We start from the raw sequence: 10376 nt of genomic DNA, 5'->3' as shown, positions 1-10376 counted from the left end.
TAGCTATATGACCCAGGGCAAGCCACTTAATCCTGTTTGCCTGCATTTCTTGTCTGTAAAAATGAATGGAAACGGAAATGGCAAACCATTCCAGTATCTCTGTCAAGAAAACCCCAAATGGGGTCATGGAGAATCAGATACAACTGATGACAACAACTACATTTTAAAAAGCTACATTTTCTCTCCTTTCAAAACATTGCCTTGCATAATTTTACACTCTCCAAACAGATCATTTACAAATATTAGGTCAATAAATTTCTCAAATCCACAAAAAATGCAGTATTCTTATTAAAATGCAAGAATTAAAAAGACTGGTGTCACAACAGGACAAAAAACAAGTTGAAATGGAAGCCTATGTATCACATCTAAAATTGGGACCTTTTGCTTGGGTCTTCATCTTCTCTCCCTCTACCATGTCCTGCTGGAGCACCAGGTCCTTCACCTCTCAGGTCCTGCTCACCCATGGGCTGAGCTCTTTGCTTTCCAAAATGCTCAGTACTCTCAGCACATACATGCATCGCTTCCCATCATGGAACCTCTCGGGGCCATTGGTGGAACTCTACGACTGATCTCAGAACCCATACCCACTGCCATCTAAAGGGGGAAATTCCTGACTTTCTGAGCCAAAATTATCTTTCATGTTCATTGCTCCTGCATTGTTCATTCTTCTCTCTTTCATGGATCCTTGTAACCCATCTGACTCTAGTTTTCTCCTCTTGGGCATCTTTTTTGCTCTTCCATCTCTTGTTGATGAATCATTGTTTCTGCTTCTCTTCTATGCAGCTCTTTCTCTTGTCTGAACTGTATTTCTTGATTGTGAATCTCCTCCATGTTTCAGTTCTTCTTGATGCCTCCTTAGGTTCTGACATAAAGATTTGCCTGATGCTCATAATACACATCTTCTATTTTACTTTCCATTTGTCTTCTGCATCTTTTGTATTTTTCTTAATCTGTCTCCTTTGCTACTTTTCCATTTTGTCTGAAGACTTCCATCTCTGGGAATATTCCAACTCAAAGGTTTGAGCAAATTTTGAGTAAAACATGAAGGGCTCCCTCTCTCTCTCTCTCTCTCTCTCTCTCTCTCTCTCTCTCTCTCTCTCTCTCTCTCTCTCTCTCTCTCTCTCTCTCTCTCTCTATTTTGATACATTAGATTCTCCTGAGCAAGCTTTTCAGGAAGACTGTCTTCATTTTCTATTTGTTTAAGTAATTCCACAATGGTAGGACAGGAGTTGTCAACAAAGCCACTCCATTGTGCCATTTAAACGCTTTTCTTACAGATTTCTTGGAGGAAAATTCACCAATGCCTTTTCCTATAGATCTTATCAATCATCAGTAACTATGAAAGCCTTTTCAGTTGGTCCAAATTAACTTCTGCTTTTGCCATTTTGCCAGGGTTCTAGATTCCATTCCATTCCATTTCCATTAGATTTCATCTAGATTCCATTCCAAAATTCTTTGCCCTTGTTGATAAAGACTTCACCAGGTTCTTCCTATTTAGTAAATGATCTTTGGAAGTGTTTGTAATATCAGCTGGCAAATTTTAAACAGATAGCCTACATTACTGGGTGTGCATTTTCTCTCCAAGTCTCAAGAAAGACAAGTTTGCTTGTCTCTTGAATTTAGAGAGTCTGAGATATTTTCCTTGCTGCATCCCACAGGTGAAGGTCTCTGGTGATGGGGAGGTGGTGGTAGCTAATAGTGGTGGTACAATGGGAGGTACTGTCATCTTTTTTTGGTTCCCCACAATTCCAGAACCCACCTGAGATATGTCTGTGATCAGTGGGTGGAGGAACAACAAAAGTGGAGATGTTGTTGGGGGAATGAATGTGGAGGCCACCTTGCTGATCACAAAATGTGGGGGACAGCAGGCAAATTTTGAATCTCTTAGCTAGATTTCTGAACTCTTCAGGATGAGGAACAAAAAATACATATCTGGAAATCTTGTTCTGATTCAGAATATTGGGAAGGCTGAAAACAGGTGTAGTCCATATAGTCTCTGGAGGTCATTATCCCAACTTTCACTCACCCTGACAAGAGGAGACCCTAGAAGGAGGGTTCTAGGGGACTCCAGAAAGTGATTTCTCTAATACTATTGCTTACCAGTCCCCTATTAGTACATTCCCCTCAATATCAATCAACCAGTTAATACCTCCCCCAAAACACTCCCTAGAGATTACCGCACCAATATCATTTTGAGCACTTGATATCTCTGTATTAGCATTGATAACCAAATGTATATTTACTGAGAAAATATTGTAGGACCTTATATGCAAAAAGCTCTGCAATTGGGAGCCCAGTCCACTTCTTCACCACCTCTGTCCTTAGGGAGAGTAGAATCATATTTAGAATGGCAACTAGTAGACAGCTTTCCCCATCACATTCACTCCTAGATGTGGCATAGCCATTGAAGAGGTCACTCTTGTTTGCAGGACATGGCTGTTAGCTTTATTCATTGCGAGGCTGGATCAAATAGGTTACTTCTTGGAGACTGTTTCTTCACTGGCTCAGCTGATAGGACTAGAGGCAGACTCTGCTGTGGACTCTTCTGCTAATTGAGAGCTGACAGGGTTATCACTCAGTCTGTTCTATCACCAAGACCCATTCACCCAAGATCAAGAAAGAAAAAACATAAGGGTGTGTGGGATGGCTCAGGTCCCTACATAAATCAATTACTCAGAGGCCTCTCAAAGTGATGACAGAAAAGTAATTTATTCGATTCTCGAGAAGCGGGGCTATCCTGTAGGAGCAGGAAAGACAAAGACAAAGAAAAGGCAGTGATTTATATAGACCCTAACGCAAGTCCCTCCTCCCCCACTGACCATTATCCTCATTGGCTGAGAATATGATCTTACATTCTAGACATGAAATCTAACCAATTCCTTTTGAAATGAAGACATCGAGGAATTATGTAAGTTTTATCCGGTCATTGAGTCCCTAATACACTACACAGTTTTATATCCTTATATGGAACTATTCTATTCTAAAAATATTGTAACCTTGAGCCTCTAGGTCTTACCTCACCCCTGGGAGAAGAATTACAATCTGAGAAGTCTTCACTAAATCTATTCCATTCAAGGGGGACAGAAGAAACAGCAAACTCATGCATTCATGGCCTTGTGGCAGCCTGGGTGGAAGAGAGGCAGTTGGTACTGCTACCTTTCTCCATACTCCAGAGACTAATATGAATTCATCTTCTTTTTTTAAAAGTTGCAAGGGAAGAGAGAAAAATCAAGTTCCTCCATTGGAGGTTTTGGTTATGTATGTTCAGTTCTGACTCCAAAGTTAATTAAAGACTTTTTTCTTCACTACACAATAAATGGACAAGAAACAGTCATAGCTCGGCTTACTCTGAATCAGGGACAGAACTCCTCCATTAGACGTCATAATGAATTTCTGGAAGCAGCCCTTCCAGCCAGTATCTACAGCCAACAGCAGATACTGTGCATGCTCTAAGGACAGGGCCATTGGAGGCCAGACCCCATTGCACAGGCAAATGAGATTAACTGTAGAGGCTTCTAGTCTTCACAAGAGCCCTTCACCTGAGTCTTTCAAAGGGAAGAAGGAAAAAAGTGGGCTGAGAGGAAAGCAACCTGACTTTAATGGCAGAAAACCTGGGTTTGAATCCCAACTCTGTCATTCATTGACACTTCTGTGATCTCAAGCAATTTTCCCCCTTTGGGCCCCAATTTTCTCCTTTATTAAATAAAGATATTGATTTAAATGATACTTAATTCCCCTTCAGACTCTGTGCTTCATGTCATAATCTTATTTTAAGTCTTTCCAAGGACATATCACTACTTTTCATCACTCCTTCAATGTGGTTAGTAACAGAAACTTTTGTTTCTTTCAGACTTCCTTCAAGGGGTGCACAGGAAACCCTGAAGCTTGGGTTGGAGGTGTTTGAGTTGAAGATTGTTCTGCTCATTTCCTGAGGGGACCGTGACTATGAACGCTGTCTCCAACCTGAGCTGATGCTCATGCAAGGAGACATAGCTCTCCAAAAGGATATTATTCTGCTGGTGTATGGGTTTAGTTATTAGGTAATAATAATAATAATAAATTGAATATCATAAAAGGCCCATTATTGTGTCAGTGGCTGTTCTTTAAACTTACTTGGATTATAGAACTTCTGTGCAGAAGTAGATTGTTTTGTTAGGACTGTGATCATTACTGAACGATTTGATTTCCTTTCTTGAATGCTTAGAGGTTCTTGTAAGTGCCTTGCTTATGTTGTAATCAGGAAATGAGCTCCTCTGCGAATCAAAAAGAACTTTAGGAAATGAAAGGTGGGAGTGCAGAATAATTCGAATGTTTTAAATCATCTGCCTATGTAGAGATGATTAGCGATGCTGCACCGCCAGAGGTGGTGAAGTATCTTGATTTATAAAAACAAGAAAGAGTAAGGACTCCTCATACTATGGCCTGGTGAGTTTGACTTTTATTTCTGTCAGAATTCTAGTACATATTTATTAAAGGGAAAGGTTGTGAGCATTTAGCAATGATCACTAGGGTCAACATGATTTCATCAAGACCAGGGCATACCAGATTATATGTAGAGAAGATAATGAACAGAATTATAGAGACCTGTGCCCTGGGAGTTCAAGTCTTAGCTCCTAGTCTTAGCTCTAGCATTATGTGATTTGGGGCATTTCCCCCTGCCTTAGGACTAGTGTATAGAGCTTGGAGTCATGAAGATCTGCATACAAATCTGACCTTGGACACTTACTAGGTTGTGACCTGGGCAAGTCACTTGATCTCCATCTGCCTCAGTTTCCTCATCTGTATAATGAAGGTAATAAATAGCACCTACCTCCCAGGGATGGTGTGAGGACAAATGAGATGTTTGAAAAGCACTTAGCACAATCCCTGGAACATCATAGGCACTTAAAAATACTTGTTTTCTTCCATCCTTCCTCCCTCTCTCCCTTCTGCCCTTTCTCCTTCCTCTCCCTCTTTTCCTTCTTTATCTCCTCCCCTCCTTCCTCCTTCCATCCTTCCTTTTCTCCTTCCCTCCCTTTCTTTCCTCCCTTATTCCTTTCTCTCTTTCCTTCTTTCCCTCCCTCATTTCCTCCATTTCTTCTCTCTTCCCTTCCTCTTCTCCCTTCGTCCTCTCTCTTCCTTCCTTCCTTTTCTCCATCCCTCTTTCCCTCCCTCCCCCCTTTTTTCCTCCCTTCTTTCCTTCCCTCCTTTTCTTTTTTTCTAATCTCCTTCCTTCTCCCCTCCTTTCCTTTCCTTTCTCTGTGAATTGAGAGAAAAAGAAAAAGAGTTTTTTAAAGAAAGCTCTAAGACCGCTTGACACATGGGCTGCAGAGGGGATTTTTGTTTAGGTTCAAATTGGACTAAATCATATCACTCTGAGGTTCCTTCCAGCTCTGAGATCTTATAAATAGTTATAGCCAAAAAGGCATCACCTGGTGGCCAGTGTTTTAGATGAGCTTCTCTTCACTTACATCAGTCTTTGGAGGACTTAGTTTAGGGATTGCTAGTCTTCAGGTCAGAAAGTCCTGGGTTTGAATCCTGCTTTTAACACTTAGTGAGTGACACTGAGCAAATGAAGTCACCTTTATGAGTCTCAGTGACTTCATCTGTAAAATGGTGATAATCCTACCACCAACCTCGCAGAGCTGTTGAGACAGTCAAAGAAGATCAGGCATGGGGAACACTTTGCAAACTTTGAAGACGTGGATAAAAATGGGCTATAATTTTCATATGCATATTTTGTCTGTGGTTATACTTCACCTTAGGATAAAGGACTCTTAGGATGAGAATTAGCATGTCTTTCCAGCTCCATCATTTGGCCCTGGAATGGAAGCCCAGAAGTAAAGTCCTGAAGATTTCTAAGCTTTGAGAAGTTTCAGTACCCTCCCTTAACACAAGCCAGACACAATTCCAGGGCTCCAAGCCCAAGTTCCAAAGAGGTTAAAGCCACATCAAGGCTGGTTAAATTCAGTCCCAAACCTATGTGTTCAGACTGTTAGCCAGAGGATCTCTGGCAATCTTTTCCATAAGAACAACAGGAGAATCTTTCTCTGACATTTGGCTAAAATTTAGGTAAACAATATCAACAGCGTACCTCTGTCCCCATCCCCACACTTCCTGCCCCCACTGGTCTCCAATTTATCATTTGAGTGGCCCTGTCAAAAAATGAAATTGGTCTGACATGGGTTGCTCTTGCTGAAGCCAAGCTGGCTCTAAGATTATTATTTCCTTTCCTAGATGTCACGTATCATCTCTTTAACAATCAGTTCTTGAATTTTGTTAGGGATCAAAGTCAAGTTCACTGACCTGTAATTTGATAATTCAATTCTCCCCAATTCCCCCCAGTCCCCTGCTTTGCTTTGCTTTTTAGAAAATCAGGCTATTTGCCTTCTCCAGTCCTGTGGTTCGTCTTTCCTCCATGATTGTCCAAATAGTACTGGCAGTGACCCAGCAATCACATCTGAATAATGGATAGAAAAGTACACTCGAGGCTAGTCAGAAGAAGGGCAGGAAGAATGAGAAGAAAAAAAAAGACAGAAGTAAGAATGACTGCCATTTGTAGAATGCTGTACAGTATGAAGATTGTTTTCAGGCATAGTGGTACAGGAGACTTACTAGTATACTTACTAGCTGTATGACTCTAAGCAAATCACTTCACTTACCTCCTCTGTAAAGTGTGGGGTTTGGACTATATGGACTTTGAGATCCTCTGGGATCTTAGGAACCTGTGATTCTACTAGCTACTCACCATTACCATGCAAGGCAGACAAGGTAAGAACAACATGTCCCACTCCACCTCCAGGGTCTCCAGGTTTGAGGAATCCATGGACTGACTCTCTTGCCCTACGAGTTCTTAAACAGCCCCACAAAGGCATGGTTATTTTTAGAAAATAATTTAGCAAATTTTATTGATCGAGGCCCTTCTCCAAGAGAACTATCCTTTTTAACAAAGAATTTGTTTGAAAGGAAGAAAATGAGTGGGAAATCAGTAAAACTAATCAATACATTGAAAAGAACTGACAGTATATGCAATGTTTCATGCCCATAGACCCTTTCCTAGGGGAGGGGTTTTCTTCTCATATCTCTTGCACATTTGATAAGGGAGGAAACTGAGTCTCAGAGATTTAACCTGACACTTCACAAGCTACCTCAAGGAAATGCAGCTCCAAGGGGAGCAGAATGTAATTTGGGGGTGGCGAAAAGCCAGGCTGTTTCTGTTGAGAAAAATCCTGTCACATCACGTTGGGGTGGGGGTGGGGTGACAGAGGGGCCCAGAGCCTCCTTTTATTCCTCTCAGTGACTCAGTTTGAAATCACTTTAGCTGACAGCTCAAAAAGCAATTAAAATGACGCTTTGATATCAGCTGCCCCCACTTACAAGGCAGAGCATCCATTTATTACCTCCCCTGGGGAGGATGATGCATAAACAGCAGGAAATAGGCTTTTTTCCCAATACTCCCCACTGGGGATGGGGAAAAGTTTATTATTGTCGTCATGGAAGACCCAAAAACAATATTAAATGGTTTGGGGGTTGTTTTTTGTTTTTTTGGACAAAACCAAATAACATGATTGGGTAATCCACTCTGGATTGGGGCATATGTGGCTGGGAGAGAGCCAGAATACTACAGGCTTCCATTGACTCTGCCACTGACTTCCTGGGTGACCTAAGACAATTCCCATCCTGATCTCTGACAGTGACAAGTGGTATGGCCTGGAGTAAGTTATCCAGCAGAGCTGGTGGGAGGAAAATGCCTTGTAAATCACAAAGTACTGCATAAACGTGAGCAGTTAGTAAGAAGAGAAGTTACAACAGCCCAATCAGCTCAATGATGGGGTGCTGGGCCCAGAATGAGGGACTGCTACTACAGTCATCGAGGGTACCTCAATCCCACTGTTCTAGACCTTGGTGCTGAGGCCAGACCAGATAGGTTATTCTACACACCTGCCTCCACCAACAGATCTCCCTGCGACTGAGAATCTGCCTGACCTCGATGCTGGCAAATTCCCTTTTCCATTTAACCCTCTGCTTCAAAAGCTCTTCCTCATATGCCTCTTTCATGTGAGAAAAATTTCCCTATTCTACTATCTCTCTTCCTCCTTCTTACTGTTACACCTCTTTCTTACCCTTTGATTTATTTTTTTAGATTATCTCAAAATAATTGACTCACATCCAGATTTTATAGTGGAGGGGAAAATGAGAGGGGAGTGGCAGGAAATGTCTGAACCTCACTCTCATTAAAATTGATTCAAAGAGGAAAGAATATGTGTGTGTATACACACATACATATATACATACACACATATATGTAGACATGTACACATATGTATAAGTATATATACACATACATACCTACATACATGCATACATCAGCTAGGTAGAGAAATCTATCTTACCCAATAGGGAAATAGGAGGAGAAACGGATAAGAGAAAGGGAGAAATGACAAAAGGAAAAGCATATTACTAGAAGCAGTGGTCAGAAGCAAACAGACTTTTGAGAAGGAACAGGGTAAAAAGAGAGAAAGAAGGATAAACAGAAGAAAACAGGATGGAGGGAAATACAAAGCAATCATAACCATGAATGTGAATTGGATGAACTCATCCACAAAATGGAAGTGGATAGCAGAATGGATTAGAAACTAGAATTCAATATATCTTAAACCAGAATGACATACACAGTTAAAATAAGAGAGATCTATTATGAAGTAAAAAAAAAAAAGGCACAGGTAGCAATTATGATCTCAGACAGAGCAGGGTTAAGTGATTTGCTCAGGGTAACACAGCTAGTGAGTGTTTAAGGCTAAATTTGAACTCAGGTCTTCCTGACTCCAGGCAGTTGCTCTATCCACTGCAACACCTAGCTGCCTTTATATTAACTACTTAGTCACAAAGTAGAGGCTTGAAACAAAAGTTGCTTATCCTAAGTTTACAAACCTATTCCCGCTACCATAAGCAATGGGGGTATTTGTTTTGCTACATCATTCATATTTGTTACAAGGGTTTTACTTTTCCATTTCCCCCAAAAAACTGGAAGGGGAGGGAGAGGAAATTATTCTTTGTTAATTAAAAATTTTTAATTAAAAAAAACTTATGGCTCCAAAGCCTGGAGTGTCCCTGTGTAGTAGAAAATTCTGTATTCTGTGTTTTAGACACAAACCTGTCAAGAATATTTTTTATTATTTTAGATTATTCTAATCCAAGCATGGCAACCTTAGCCATGAAATTAAAAGATGCTTGCTCCTTCGAAGGAAAGCTGTGACAAATCTGGACAGCACACTAAAAAGCAGAGACATCACCTTCCTGACAAAGGACTGTATAGTCAAAACCATGGTTTTTCCAGTAGCCATGTATGGCTGTGAGGATCAGACTATAAGGAATACTGCAAAATTGTGCTGTTAGAGAAGACTCTTGAGAGTTCCTTGGACAGCAAATCAGTCAATACTTAAAGAAATGAACTCTGACTATTTATTGGAAGGACAAATATTGAAATTGAAGCTTAAATTCTTTGGCCACATAATTAGAAGACAGGACTCACTAAAAAAGACTCATGTTGGGGAAGATTGAAGTTGGAGAAGGGGACAGGAGAGGATGAGATGGATAAAAAAATAGTGTAATGGAAGCAATGAACATGAGCTTACACAGACTTCAGGAGACAGAGGAGGATAGAAGGATGTGGTGTGCTATGGTCCCTTGGGGTCATAAAGAGTCAGATACGATTGAGTGACTGAAAAACAACAATCCAATCATCATGTTTAGAGAGAAAAAAGACTATATTATGGACAGAGTCCATTTCTAAAAACCTCTCTCCCTCAAGCCATCCTGAGCTTACAATGTACAGTATTCCTGAACAAGGAAAATTTTACATTATGATAAAACAGTAACAGAGCTCAAGGTAAGGTTGACTACACAGTTTGCTGCATCAAACAGAACAACAATCATGTCACTTTCAGCACAGCCTCCAAGAATCATCTAAAATCATGTTTCCTCTTGGACCACTCCCTTTCATCATTCTTTCTATCTGGTGAACTCAAGAGAGGTTTCCTTTAACTGAAATGAGCAGTTCTTCCTATCTTTTAAGGAAGAATCGATCCATCAGGGATTTCTTGCCCTTGTCTGGTCACCTCACTAATCACTTCAGGGAGTAGTCCTGTCCTAGGATAAGGTGGAGAAAGGACATTGTTTTGGAACTGACCATTAAAGAAACACTGATAAAACATCTTTCAGATTAGCCCAAAGTCTTCAGATTAGAATAATTTGAAAATGCTTTCCTAATTATTTCTAAAAGAAGAATTGAGAATAGGGAAATACTCTACTTCTATACCCAAAAAGGAGGAAGTAACAAAAGTATTCTGTGTACAGTATACATTGGGTTTAATAGCTCATTTATGCTTTCTTACAAC

At 40.6% G+C, this 10376-nt stretch overlaps 1 pseudogene; it reads right to left on the bottom strand.

Moving 5' to 3' along the window:
* Window positions 1-365: 365 nt before the first annotated feature.
* Window positions 366-2191, bottom strand: LOC140529241 (splicing factor, proline- and glutamine-rich-like; annotated as a pseudogene).
* Between the last annotated feature and the right edge of the window lie 8185 nt (window positions 2192-10376).

Source organism: Notamacropus eugenii, chromosome 1, assembly GCF_028372415.1.
Source record: "Notamacropus eugenii isolate mMacEug1 chromosome 1, mMacEug1.pri_v2, whole genome shotgun sequence".
NCBI classification, from domain to species: Eukaryota; Metazoa; Chordata; class Mammalia; order Diprotodontia; family Macropodidae; genus Notamacropus; species Notamacropus eugenii.
The sequence above is the reverse complement of the archived record's forward strand: the minus strand, read 5'-3'. Positions and strand labels throughout refer to the sequence as shown.